We start from the raw sequence: 10,787 nt of genomic DNA, 5'->3' as shown, positions 1-10,787 counted from the left end.
TATGAAGCCCTTTATATGCATTTTGTAGAAAAATATTGGGTTAAGTTTTGTTAGTTCATACATGACTGGAGGAACATTGTTGCATCCCTTATAGGTGTGGGGTGTCAGTAGAACTAAATGTCTTCCTGAAAGGTCTAATATCTTCTACTAACAAAACAGGACCAATCAGGGCACACTAGAGAAATTAAGCAACAGCAATGAACAAGAATTTGTATGGGTTGAATAGTGTCCCCTAAAAAAGTTGTGGAAGCCCTAACCCTCAGTACCTCAGAATCTGACCTTATTCGAGAATGGGGTCTTTATAGAGGTGATCAAGTTAAAGGGAAGTTATTGGAGTGGGCTCTAGTTTAATATGAGTAATACCCTTATAAGAAGGAGAAATTTGGACACACAGACAGAAATGCACAGAGACGATATGAAGAAACACAGGGAAAAGATGGTTATCCACAAGACTAGGAATACATGAGGCTACCAGAAACTGAGAAAAGCCTGGAACAGATCCATCCCTAAATTCTTTAGGAGTGTTTCTGATGACATGTAGAGGAGACTGGGTGACTCCTTTTGGAATTCTGGCCTCCAGAACTGTGAGACAATAAATGCTTGTGTTCTAAGCCCCCTAGATTGTGGTGCTTTGTCATAGTAGCACTAAGAAATGAACGTAAGAAGTCTGGAGTGGGTCAGGCCCTGGTGGTCAAGCCTATGATCCTAGCTACTCAGGAGGCAGAGATCAGGAGGATCAGGGCTCAAAGTCAGCCCCAGGCAAACAGTTTAAGAGACCCTATCTTGAAAATACCCAGCACACACACAAAAAAGGCTGGTGGAGTGGCTCAAGTGGTAAGGGTACCTGCTAGCAAGTATGAGGCCCTAAGTTCAAACCCCAGTGCTATTAAACAAAAAAAGAAGTCAGTTGGAGAGGATTCTTTAGCCAGCCAAGGAAGCAGTGTCCTTATGTTTTTATCAGGGGGCTGCAAATATGTTCAGGGTGTCAACAGAGATTAGAAAAATCACAAAGACTTTGGAGCATGGCACACCTGGGTTTGAACCCCAACTGTGCCACTTTGGGCAAATAGCCCAACCTCTCTAAGCCCCATCTGTCAAGTGGGAATAGTGATGGCACTTGGCAGCAAGGGTTGCTGTGAGTGTTCCACGAAAGAACATTTGTCTGGCAGTCAGCACAATGCTCAATAAATGGTGGCTACTTTTTTCCTCTTGTGGGATGTGCTGGGCTCAAAGAATGATTGCTTCCTTCTAAACCTAGTGAATTGACTGATCTGTATTTACCAAAAGCAGTATGTTCCCGAGAAGAGAATCCAAACAGGAAAAACAGGTACCAGAATAGAGGAACTGATAAGCAGTTGCCCCATAGATGGTAAGGCCTCTGGAGAAAGACAAATTAGAGAGGTTGAAACCTCTACAGATTAGCAACAGCACGGGGCTTCCACCACCCCCAGGGCTGGGAGGATGGAGAAGGGAGGTGGATTTATGGTACCTAGAAGGGACTGGAGTCACTAGGTAGATGCTGGACTATACTCTGCCTGTCTGGTGGGAAGGAGGTGGAGAAACAGGAGGTGTGGCTGAGGTGGGAGAAATAACTTGCCTCCTCCTTTCCTCCCATCCACCAGGCTTTTGTCCCTGCCTCCCATTGATGTGTCTGTGCAAAAAACCACAGGAAGCCATGGGCTACCCTGTGATCCAGAGCAAAGCAGGGGAAGAGCAAGTGATGGATTTTAGGGCAATGAATCTCAGGCCACCACTAGGGACTGGGGTTGCACTTATTCTCTAAGGCTTCACATTCCCTAGACTCCCCATCTAGAAATTGGGGAAAATAATACTATCTATTCATAGGGTAGCTGGGCACATAAAACACACATTAACAGTTTGGCTCAGTGCCAGGCACATGGTCGGCAGTATGGATGAAGGGGATTGGTGTATATAGATAGATGTTTTCTGCTGAGGATGAAAGAGGGCATGAGGACTGGGGCCTGGGAATAAACCCATCAGGTGATATTTTTATCCAGATGGATACCCGTCCATTTGTTCAGTATCCATTCTAAGCTGATGAGTGTATGAGACTCCTTTTAGAAGTCCTGAGTCACAGTGGGCCACACCAGGTTCAGGGTAGTGGGAAGTTTGGTCTCCTCGTTTCCTCAAAAGGGTTTCACATCCACTGGATTTTTACTGGGTGTCTCTGCCTTCAAGTGCTGCTGCCAAACTTTCCTTGCCGCCCCCAGCCTGGGGCTGGGCCCTTTCCCAGGATCTCTCTTTGTATAATTAAAAAGAAAAATAGAACAGCTGATGTTGCCAAACATGTATTTAAAGTGACACCCTGAGTTCAGGGAGTGAGAAATAAAAACGTTTAAGGTTTAGATTAAAAGTCTCCACGCTTGGCTGTCTCCTGACCTGGAATTTCTGGGCAGTCTGGCTGATTTTAATCCCTTTCCCTGGCTCATAAAACCCTTTAGACTGAGGGCATTTATTTCCCAGAGAACTGTTCCAGGCTAATCACAAAAAAAGAAAAAAAGAAAAAAAAAAAAAAGCCCAGCTACCTGGGAACAGCCTGTCAAATGTACTGTGGCTGTATGAGGCCCCAGGGAAAGTGGAGAAATTGCAATGCCAATCAGCTGAGGAGACACCTCAAGTCCCTTTCTTTCACTGGGCACTTCTCCCACAACATATCCAATCTATTAGATAATCCAGACGATTCTGGCCCTTTATTAAACTGTGAGCTCTCCTGCCCAGCTTCCTTTCTTCCATCTTATCCAGGCAGCCAACACCACTCATGCAAATATCTGCTGTCACCTGTCTCCTTGTGGCTGCTACTCTTGATCCTCCTAAAGCCCATTTTGTAAGAGCAATCAGAAAAATCTCTCTAAAACATACATCTGATCATGTTCCTCCTCTAGTTGTGTTAGTTTCCAATTGTTGCTATAACAAATGACCACAAGTGTAGTTGCTTAACACAAATTGATTCTTTTACAGTTCTGGAAATCATAATTCCAAAATGAATTGGCAGGGGTTAAAATTAAAAGGATGGTAAGCCTGGTTCCTTCTGGAGGCTCTCAGAGGAGACCCCAGTTCCTCTCCCTTTTCACCTTCTAGTTGGACTCCTGGATTCCTTGGCTTGTGGACCCTTCCTCAATCTTCAGAGCACATCCACTCCAATCTTGGCTTCCTTTATCACATCTGTTTTTCTCTCCAATCCTCTGCCTGCTTCTTGTAAAGATCCTTGTGATCACATTAGGCCCACCTGGATAATATAGGCTAATCTTCCCATCTCAAGATCTTTGACTAAATCACATCTGTTAAGTTCCTTCTTCCATGTATGGTCCCATCCATATTCACAGGTTTCTGGAACTAGGACATGGAAATCTTGGGGCTGCTACCCAGACTATTACACTGTGGAAGGCTCTGCATCTAACACCTAAGTTCCTTATCTCGAAAACCTTACCTGGTCCAGCCCCTTCCTATCTCCCCAACACCTGGATTTCCTGCTGCACAACCCTTATTTGCCCAGGAGCCTCAATGTCCTTGCGGTTCTCTCCACTGGTCAAGTTCATTATTGCTTCAAGGCTTCTGTAATTGCTGTTCCCTCTGCCTATAATGTTTTTCCCCCAGATTGTCTAGTCTATAGCATGACTAGTGCTATACACTCAATATTCATGTCCCACTAAAATTCATATGTTGAAACCTAACCTCCAAAATGAGAATATTAGGAGGTAGGGCCCTTGGGAGGTGATAAGGTCAGGAGGTTGGAACCTTCATAAGTGGGATTAGTGTCCTTATAAAAGAAGCCCCATAGAGAACCCTTATCCCTTCTACCACTTGAAAACATAACAAGAAGCTGCCATCTACAAACCAGGAAGCAGGTCCTCACCAGATATCAAATTGCTAGAGTCTTTTATCTTGGACTCCAAGCCCCCAGAACTGTGAGAAATAAATTTCTGGGCTTATTTAGCTGGTTCTAGGGGTTGAACTTAGGGCTTCATGCTTGCTAGGCAGGCACTCTATCACTTGAGCCATTCCATCAGCCCAAATTTCTGTTTTGATAAGCTATGGGAGTTTGCTATGGCAGCCCAAATGGATTCGGCAGGCTGCCTCTCCCTTTTATCTTAATTTTATTAGCATATAATAATTGCACAGGGGGATACATTGTGATATGTACATATGAATTCATCTTACCCACCTCCCTACAGTTTCTCATTACCTGGGTTTAATTAGTGTCAACATTAAGTCCTTGTTTTTTGGAAATTTGTTTATGTATGTTTTTGTGCTACTGGGATTTGAACTTAGGGTTTCATGCTTGCTAGGCAGACGCCCTACCACTTGAGCCACCTCTGCCAGCTCATTCTCCCTTGTTAGAATATGAGTAAATGAGAGAAAACCTCTTCCTTGCATTGCTCACTGTCTTATCCCCAGTATCTGGTAGTTCCTTGATCAGTACTTACTGGATGGATGGGGAGATGGATGGATGGATGGATGGATGAATGGATGATTGGTAGATGGATGGATAGGATAAAAACAATGAAGGATGAATGATAGAGAATGGATGGATGGTATGGACTTCCAGTTTGGTCTCTGTGTTGAAGTGTCTGAAATTCAGCATCAGGATGGAAGTAGGTCAGAAAGGCAACATTTCAGGACTTCTTTTTCTGGTTGTACTAGGGCTTGAACTCAGGACCTCATGCTTGCTAGGCTTGCTATGCAGGCACTCTACCATTTGAGCCACTCCACTAGCCCTAATTTCAGGACTTCTTGCTTGCAGGCTCAATACTGTTCTTTCATACAATTCAACATTTATTAAATGCCTACAGAACCAGGTGTGGTACAAGTGATTTATTCATGTATTATTTGTTCAATTAGAGGAATATTTATTGAGTGCCTATTGAATGCTAGGTCTTAGCCTGTCATTCAATTCAGTGCACATTTATCAAGCACCTACTGGATAACACTGTGCCCAGTCAGTGCTTGGGTATATAGCAGCTCAATTAATGTCTGAACGAAAGAGTCCCTGGTCTTCCTGTTGAAATGGCCTGTAAATAAATAACTCTAACATGCAAAGAAAAGGCTATAATGTGGGTGTGTTCACAGTGCAGGGGGCCCCTTATCGCCTTGTACTGCCAGGTACCTTTCTCAGAGACTTATCTTCTCAACTAGGGAATAGCTCCATGAAAGTAAGGCCCAACAGGTTCCTGCCACTTGCTTGTCTGTTCTTGGGCACCCCAGGAGTATGCCTCTAGCAAGTCTCCCTCTTGGCTTGGGATCTGGTTACAGTCACAGCAGTGGGTGTGTGCTGCTTTATTCACTCACCTGGCAAGAGGGCAGTGGCTGGGCTCCAAATCTGGTGCTGCTGGTAGTGAGCTGGGAGCCAGATAGGCTGTCTGGTTGCTCCATTTGGCCTGACCTTTCCAGCTGTAAAATGAAGGACTAAACCCTTCCTTGTTATGAACCTTTGCTTGGACTTTTACAATTACAAATGAAATTTTTTTAATTATAGAGGTAATACCTAACTAATTTTTATAGAAATTTAGACAATGTATAGAAATGATTAAAGACTAAAATTCTTACCAGAGTTACAAAGCTTTGCACCATGTGATACTTCCCCTCCTTTTTCTTTTCTTCTTTTTTTGAGTCATGGTGTTGCTCTGTGGCCCTGGCTGACCTTGAATTCCTGATCCTCCCACTTCAGCCTCTCAAGTGCTGGGGTTACAGTGAGGGCTACCATGCCTGGCCTCCCTTATCCTTTTTTAATTGTGGCAAAATACAACATAAAATGTTATCATTTTAGCCGGGCGCCAGTGACTCAGCCTATTATCTTACCTACTTGAGAGGCTGAGATCAGGAGGATCATGGTTTGAGGCCAGCCCAGGCAAATAATTTGCAAGACCTCCCTCTTCAAAATTAACCAGACCACACTGGGCTCACATCCATAATCCTAGCTTCTCAAGAGGATCGCAGTTTGAAGCCAGCCTGGGCAAATAGTTTGCAAGACTATATCTCAAAAAACCCATCACAAAAAGGAGCTAGTGGAGTGGCTCAAGGTGTAGTCCCTGAGTTCAAACCCCAGTCACACCAATTTAAAGAAAAAAAAAAAAGGTTAAAATGAGGCTGGGTGTGGTGACTCAAGCCTGTAACCTTAACTACTCAAGAGGTTAAGATGGAAAGAACTGTGTCTTGAGGCCAGCCTGGGCAAAAGGTTGGCAGGATCCCCATCTCAACCAATAAAATTCGGACATGGTATTGTACGTCTATCATCCCAGCTACACAAGAAGCGTAAATAGGGGCTGATGGAGTTGTTCAAATGGCAGAGCCTGCCTAGCAAGCATGAAGTTCTGAGTTCCACCACCACCAAAAAAAAAAAGAAGCACAAATAGGAGGATCTTGGTCCACGTCAGCCTGGACAAAATGTGAGACCCTTCCTGAACAATAACGAAAACAAAAAAAGGGCTGCGGCTCAAGTTGTATAGTGGTAGAGTGCTTTCTAGTAAGCATGAGACCCTGAGTTCAAGGGTCTGGTACTAATAAAAAACAAATTAACAGAAACAAACAGAAACAAAAATAAACAACTTTATATTCTGTATATTTTCTCACAATTAAAAAATAAACATGGCACTATGAATATTAAAAATGTCATGATGCAGAGAAGAGGGTCATGGCCCTTGTGAAAGGATGGTAAATTTATGAAGCATTCCATATTAAAATGACAACAGTCATCCATCATTACCAGAAACTTTCTTTTTCTCTATGGCCCACCCCTATCTCCTCCCTTGGAAGGATCTACTGTTTTCTGTTTTGTATTTGTCTCATACTGTTCCATGCTTGCCTTTTTTTTTTTTTTTTTTTAATGTGTGTGTGCTGGGAATCCAACCAGAGCCTTGTGCAAGGATCCTAGGCAAAGATTCCATCACAGAGTTACCACTCCACCCCAGCCCTGTTTTTTTTAATTAATTTTTTTTCTTGGTTACTGTTTGGCCATAATAGAGTTTGATGTTATTTATTTGTGGCACTGGGGTTTGAACTCAGGGCCTCATGTTTGCTAGGCAGGAGCTCTTAACGCTTTAGCCACTCCACCAGCTCTGTAGTGGGGTTTGAAATCAGGGCTTCATTCTTGGTAGGCAAGTGCTCTATCACTTGAGCCACACCTCCAGCGTTAAATTTATTTTGGGGTGCTTAGAATTGAACCTAGGACCTTGTATGCTAAGCACACGCTGTAGCACTGAGTTGCATCCCCAGCCCCTCTTTTAATTTTAAATATTTAATTGACAAAAACTGTATATATTTAAAGTGTTCAATATGAGAATCTGATATACACATAGATTGTGTACTGATTACCCTGGTCTCACTTTTTTTTGACCGGGGACTGGCCTCCAACTTCTCAATCTTTCTGTCTGCTTCTGTCTCCAGAGTACTTACTGTTCCCATTACTTCACCTGCCCATCACTTCTACTCCAGTAGTCACCGTTTTACATTGGCTTGTTTTGGGACCATATGCATACGCTGTGGTGTGAATGGTAATATCACTCGAAAATTGCTACTTAGAATGTGATACCTAATGTGATAGTGTTGAGACGTGAGTCCTTTTGAAGTGATTAAGTCATGGGGGCTTTGCCCTCAAGAATGGGATTCGTAGCTAGGCCCTGCTGGCTCATGCCTGTCACCCTAGCTACTTGGGAGGCTGAGATCAGGAGAAACGCAGATCCAGGCCAGCCTGGGCAAAAAAGTTTTTGAGACCCCACTCAATGGAAAGAAGCTGGGTGCAGTGGCACATACCAGCCATTCTTGTTATGGTAGGAAGCCTAAAATAGAATAGTGATTCAGGCTGGCCTGGGCAAAAAGTAAGACCTTTTATTCAAAATAAAGCAAAAAGGGCTGGAGGTGTGGCTCAAGCTATAGAATGCCTGCCTAGCCCTAAGTTCAAACCCCAGTACCGCCAAAAAAAAAAAAGATTAGTGCCCATATAACAGAGGCCTCAGCCTCAGGGCTAGGGGTATAGCTCAGAAGTAGAGCATTTGCTTATTACATGATCCTGGTTCAATCCTCAGCACTGCAAAAAAAAAAAGAAAAAAATAAGGTGGGGAAAGAGGCCTAAAGAGGCCCAGCTAGCACCTTTCCAACCTGTAGAGATGCAGCAAAAAGGCATCATCTGTGAGATAGACTGAGCCTTCTCCAGAGACAGAGACCCAGTCTGCTGGTGCCTTGTTCTTGGACTTCCCAGCCCCCAGTCCTATGAATAAATTTTTCTTTTTTTTTTGACGATATCGGAGTTTGAACTCAGGGCTTTATGCTTGCTAGGCAGGCACTCTACCACTTGAGCTACACCACTAGCAACTTGCTTAGGTTATTTTTGGGATCGAGTTTTTGCTTGGACTGGCCTGGCCCACAATCCTCCTATTTATGATTCCTGTGTAGCTGGGATGACAGGCAACTGGTATGCCACCACACCTAGCTTTTATTAGTAGAGATGAGGTCTTATGAACTGGGCTCGCCTTGAACCAAGATCTTCCTCCAAGATTCTCCCAATCTTCTGCCTTCTAAGTAGCCGGGATTACAGATGTGAGCCACCATGCCCAGCTGAACAGTACATTTCTGTTGTTTGTAAATTATCTAGTATAAGGTATAGCAGCCCAAATGGACTGTCAGCATAATTTAGCAACCTTTTTTTTCATGATTTTTTAGAGTTGATGCCTGTAACTATGGGCTACATAGCTCCTGTCCTGCAAACCCACATTTCATAGGCCTCTTCAGACCTTCTTGACCACTTGTTCCAGGAACCCTTCTGTGGTGGGTTCTGGCTGACATGCTCCTGCCTGGGACTTCTTTGTATGGCTGAAGTGTGAGATGCTGAGGGAGTCAGGAGGTTCTCATACAAGTGCATCCAGAGTAGGAGGCAGTTACTGCACTTTGGGCGCATCTTTGACCAGGATCCAGCAGATGAATCCTTCTTTGTCCCTATATGCCTCTGTAAATATGGCCCCTCCTCATTACCCTCCCATTGACTCACCACCCCTGCCCTCACTTTGGCTTCCCCAGGACTGCACACACTCTCCAGTAAAGTAACACCATGTAGGCATTTGATGCAGGTGGTTTTCTTCTAAGGAAAATTGCTCTGCAAACCAGTGTACCCCCTGTTGATAAGCACTTGTCTCCCACTTTTTGTGATTGCTTACAATGCTATTAGGGCCAGCATTCATATCTGTGACTTGTGTCTGTTCCTCTACAAAGTTCCTAGTAAGTGAAACTGCTGAATCCTAGGTTATACATTCTCAGCTTGGTTGGATACTACTTGGTTCTTTCCCCAACTGGCTACTTATTGTTCCTAGCTGTTTCACCCCCAGTGCCCCACGCCACAGCTCACTCCCCTCTGTCATATGGGCCTTCTTTCAGTTCCTTTACCATGTGTGCCCCAATCATGAGGCCTTTGCATCTGCTGTTTTCTCTGCTGAGGGCACTTCCCCAAGACACAGCCCAGCTCTTCTCTCACCTCCGAGCTCAGCTTTATGCATCACTTCCTTGCAACAGCTTTCCCTGACTTCCTCCCCAAGCACAGACCAGTTCAGCCTCCCCATATATTATGTACCTGTATATATCATATACCTCCCCTGCTGGGGAGGGGATAACTCACTAAGCATGTGGGAAGCCCTGGGTCCCATCTATCTGTCTACCTATGTGTCTGTCCATCTATCCATCCATTCCTCTCCTTTGCAAAACTTAGCAGTTGCAATGATCCACCTAGAATATCTGTGCAACTATTGGGACAGTCTTCCCCCCACCACTACACTATAAATTCTGAAAGCAGTGACCACCCTGTTTATTTCAGCTCATTGTCCTGTCTGCGGCATCCAACATGGTGCCTGGCACATACCGGAGTTGATGTTGTATACTTTATCCTTACTCATATTTGAATTTAGTAATTTTTCTAGCATGTTTTAATATTGGCACCTACTAGATTGGAGGTGTTGCTTAGTGGTAGGGTGCTTGACTTGCATGTGCAAGGTCTTGGGTTCCATCCTAAGCACCATCACAAGGGGAAAAAAAAAGCACCTACTAGGGCCAAGATAATGACAATGTAGAGTTTCTCCCCTCAGGTTCACAGACTCAGGTCAATAAACGTTGAGTTTGCTGAACTGTGACATATTTTAAGTGCTTAGCAACTGTTTGACTCAGAGGTCCCCTTTAGTCTAAGGATTACTAGAAGGAGTAAGGATGTAAGGATGGCTAACGTTTGTTGAGCACTTGCTATCATTTCATCCATCCTCACATCCTAATGGGGAGGTTCAATTATAACCTTCATTCTACAGGTGAGAAAACTGAGCAGGTGAAGTCAGTTATTCCTGGTCACACAGCTAACTTGTGCCTTTTGTCATGATGCTACATTCCTTCCATCCTAACTACATTGCTTTCAGTGAGATTCCAGAGACTGAGTTCCCTTTTTTTTTTTTTTTTGGTGGTACTGTGTTTTTGAACTTGGTTTCATGCTTGCTAGGCAACTGCTCTATCACTTGAGACACTCTACCAGCCCTGTTTTGTTAGGCTTTTTTTTTTTTTTTTTTGATGGGTTTTTTTCAAGATAGGGTCTCATGTAACTATTTTCCTGGGCAGGCCTCGAACCTTGATCCTCCTGATCTCTGCCTCCTGAGTAGTTATGACTACTCTTTCAGGTGTGAGTGCCCAGCTGAGTATGAGTTTGAATCGCAGTGTCCACCACTACCAGGTACTTAACCATTCATTCAAATATTTACTGAGAATCTACAATGTTCCAAGCTGTTGTAGGGTCCCTGGGTATAAAGGTG

This window comes from Castor canadensis, chromosome 18 (genome assembly GCF_047511655.1).
Source record: "Castor canadensis chromosome 18, mCasCan1.hap1v2, whole genome shotgun sequence".
NCBI classification, from domain to species: domain Eukaryota; kingdom Metazoa; phylum Chordata; class Mammalia; order Rodentia; family Castoridae; genus Castor; species Castor canadensis.
The sequence above is the reverse complement of the archived record's forward strand: the minus strand, read 5'-3'. Positions refer to the sequence as shown.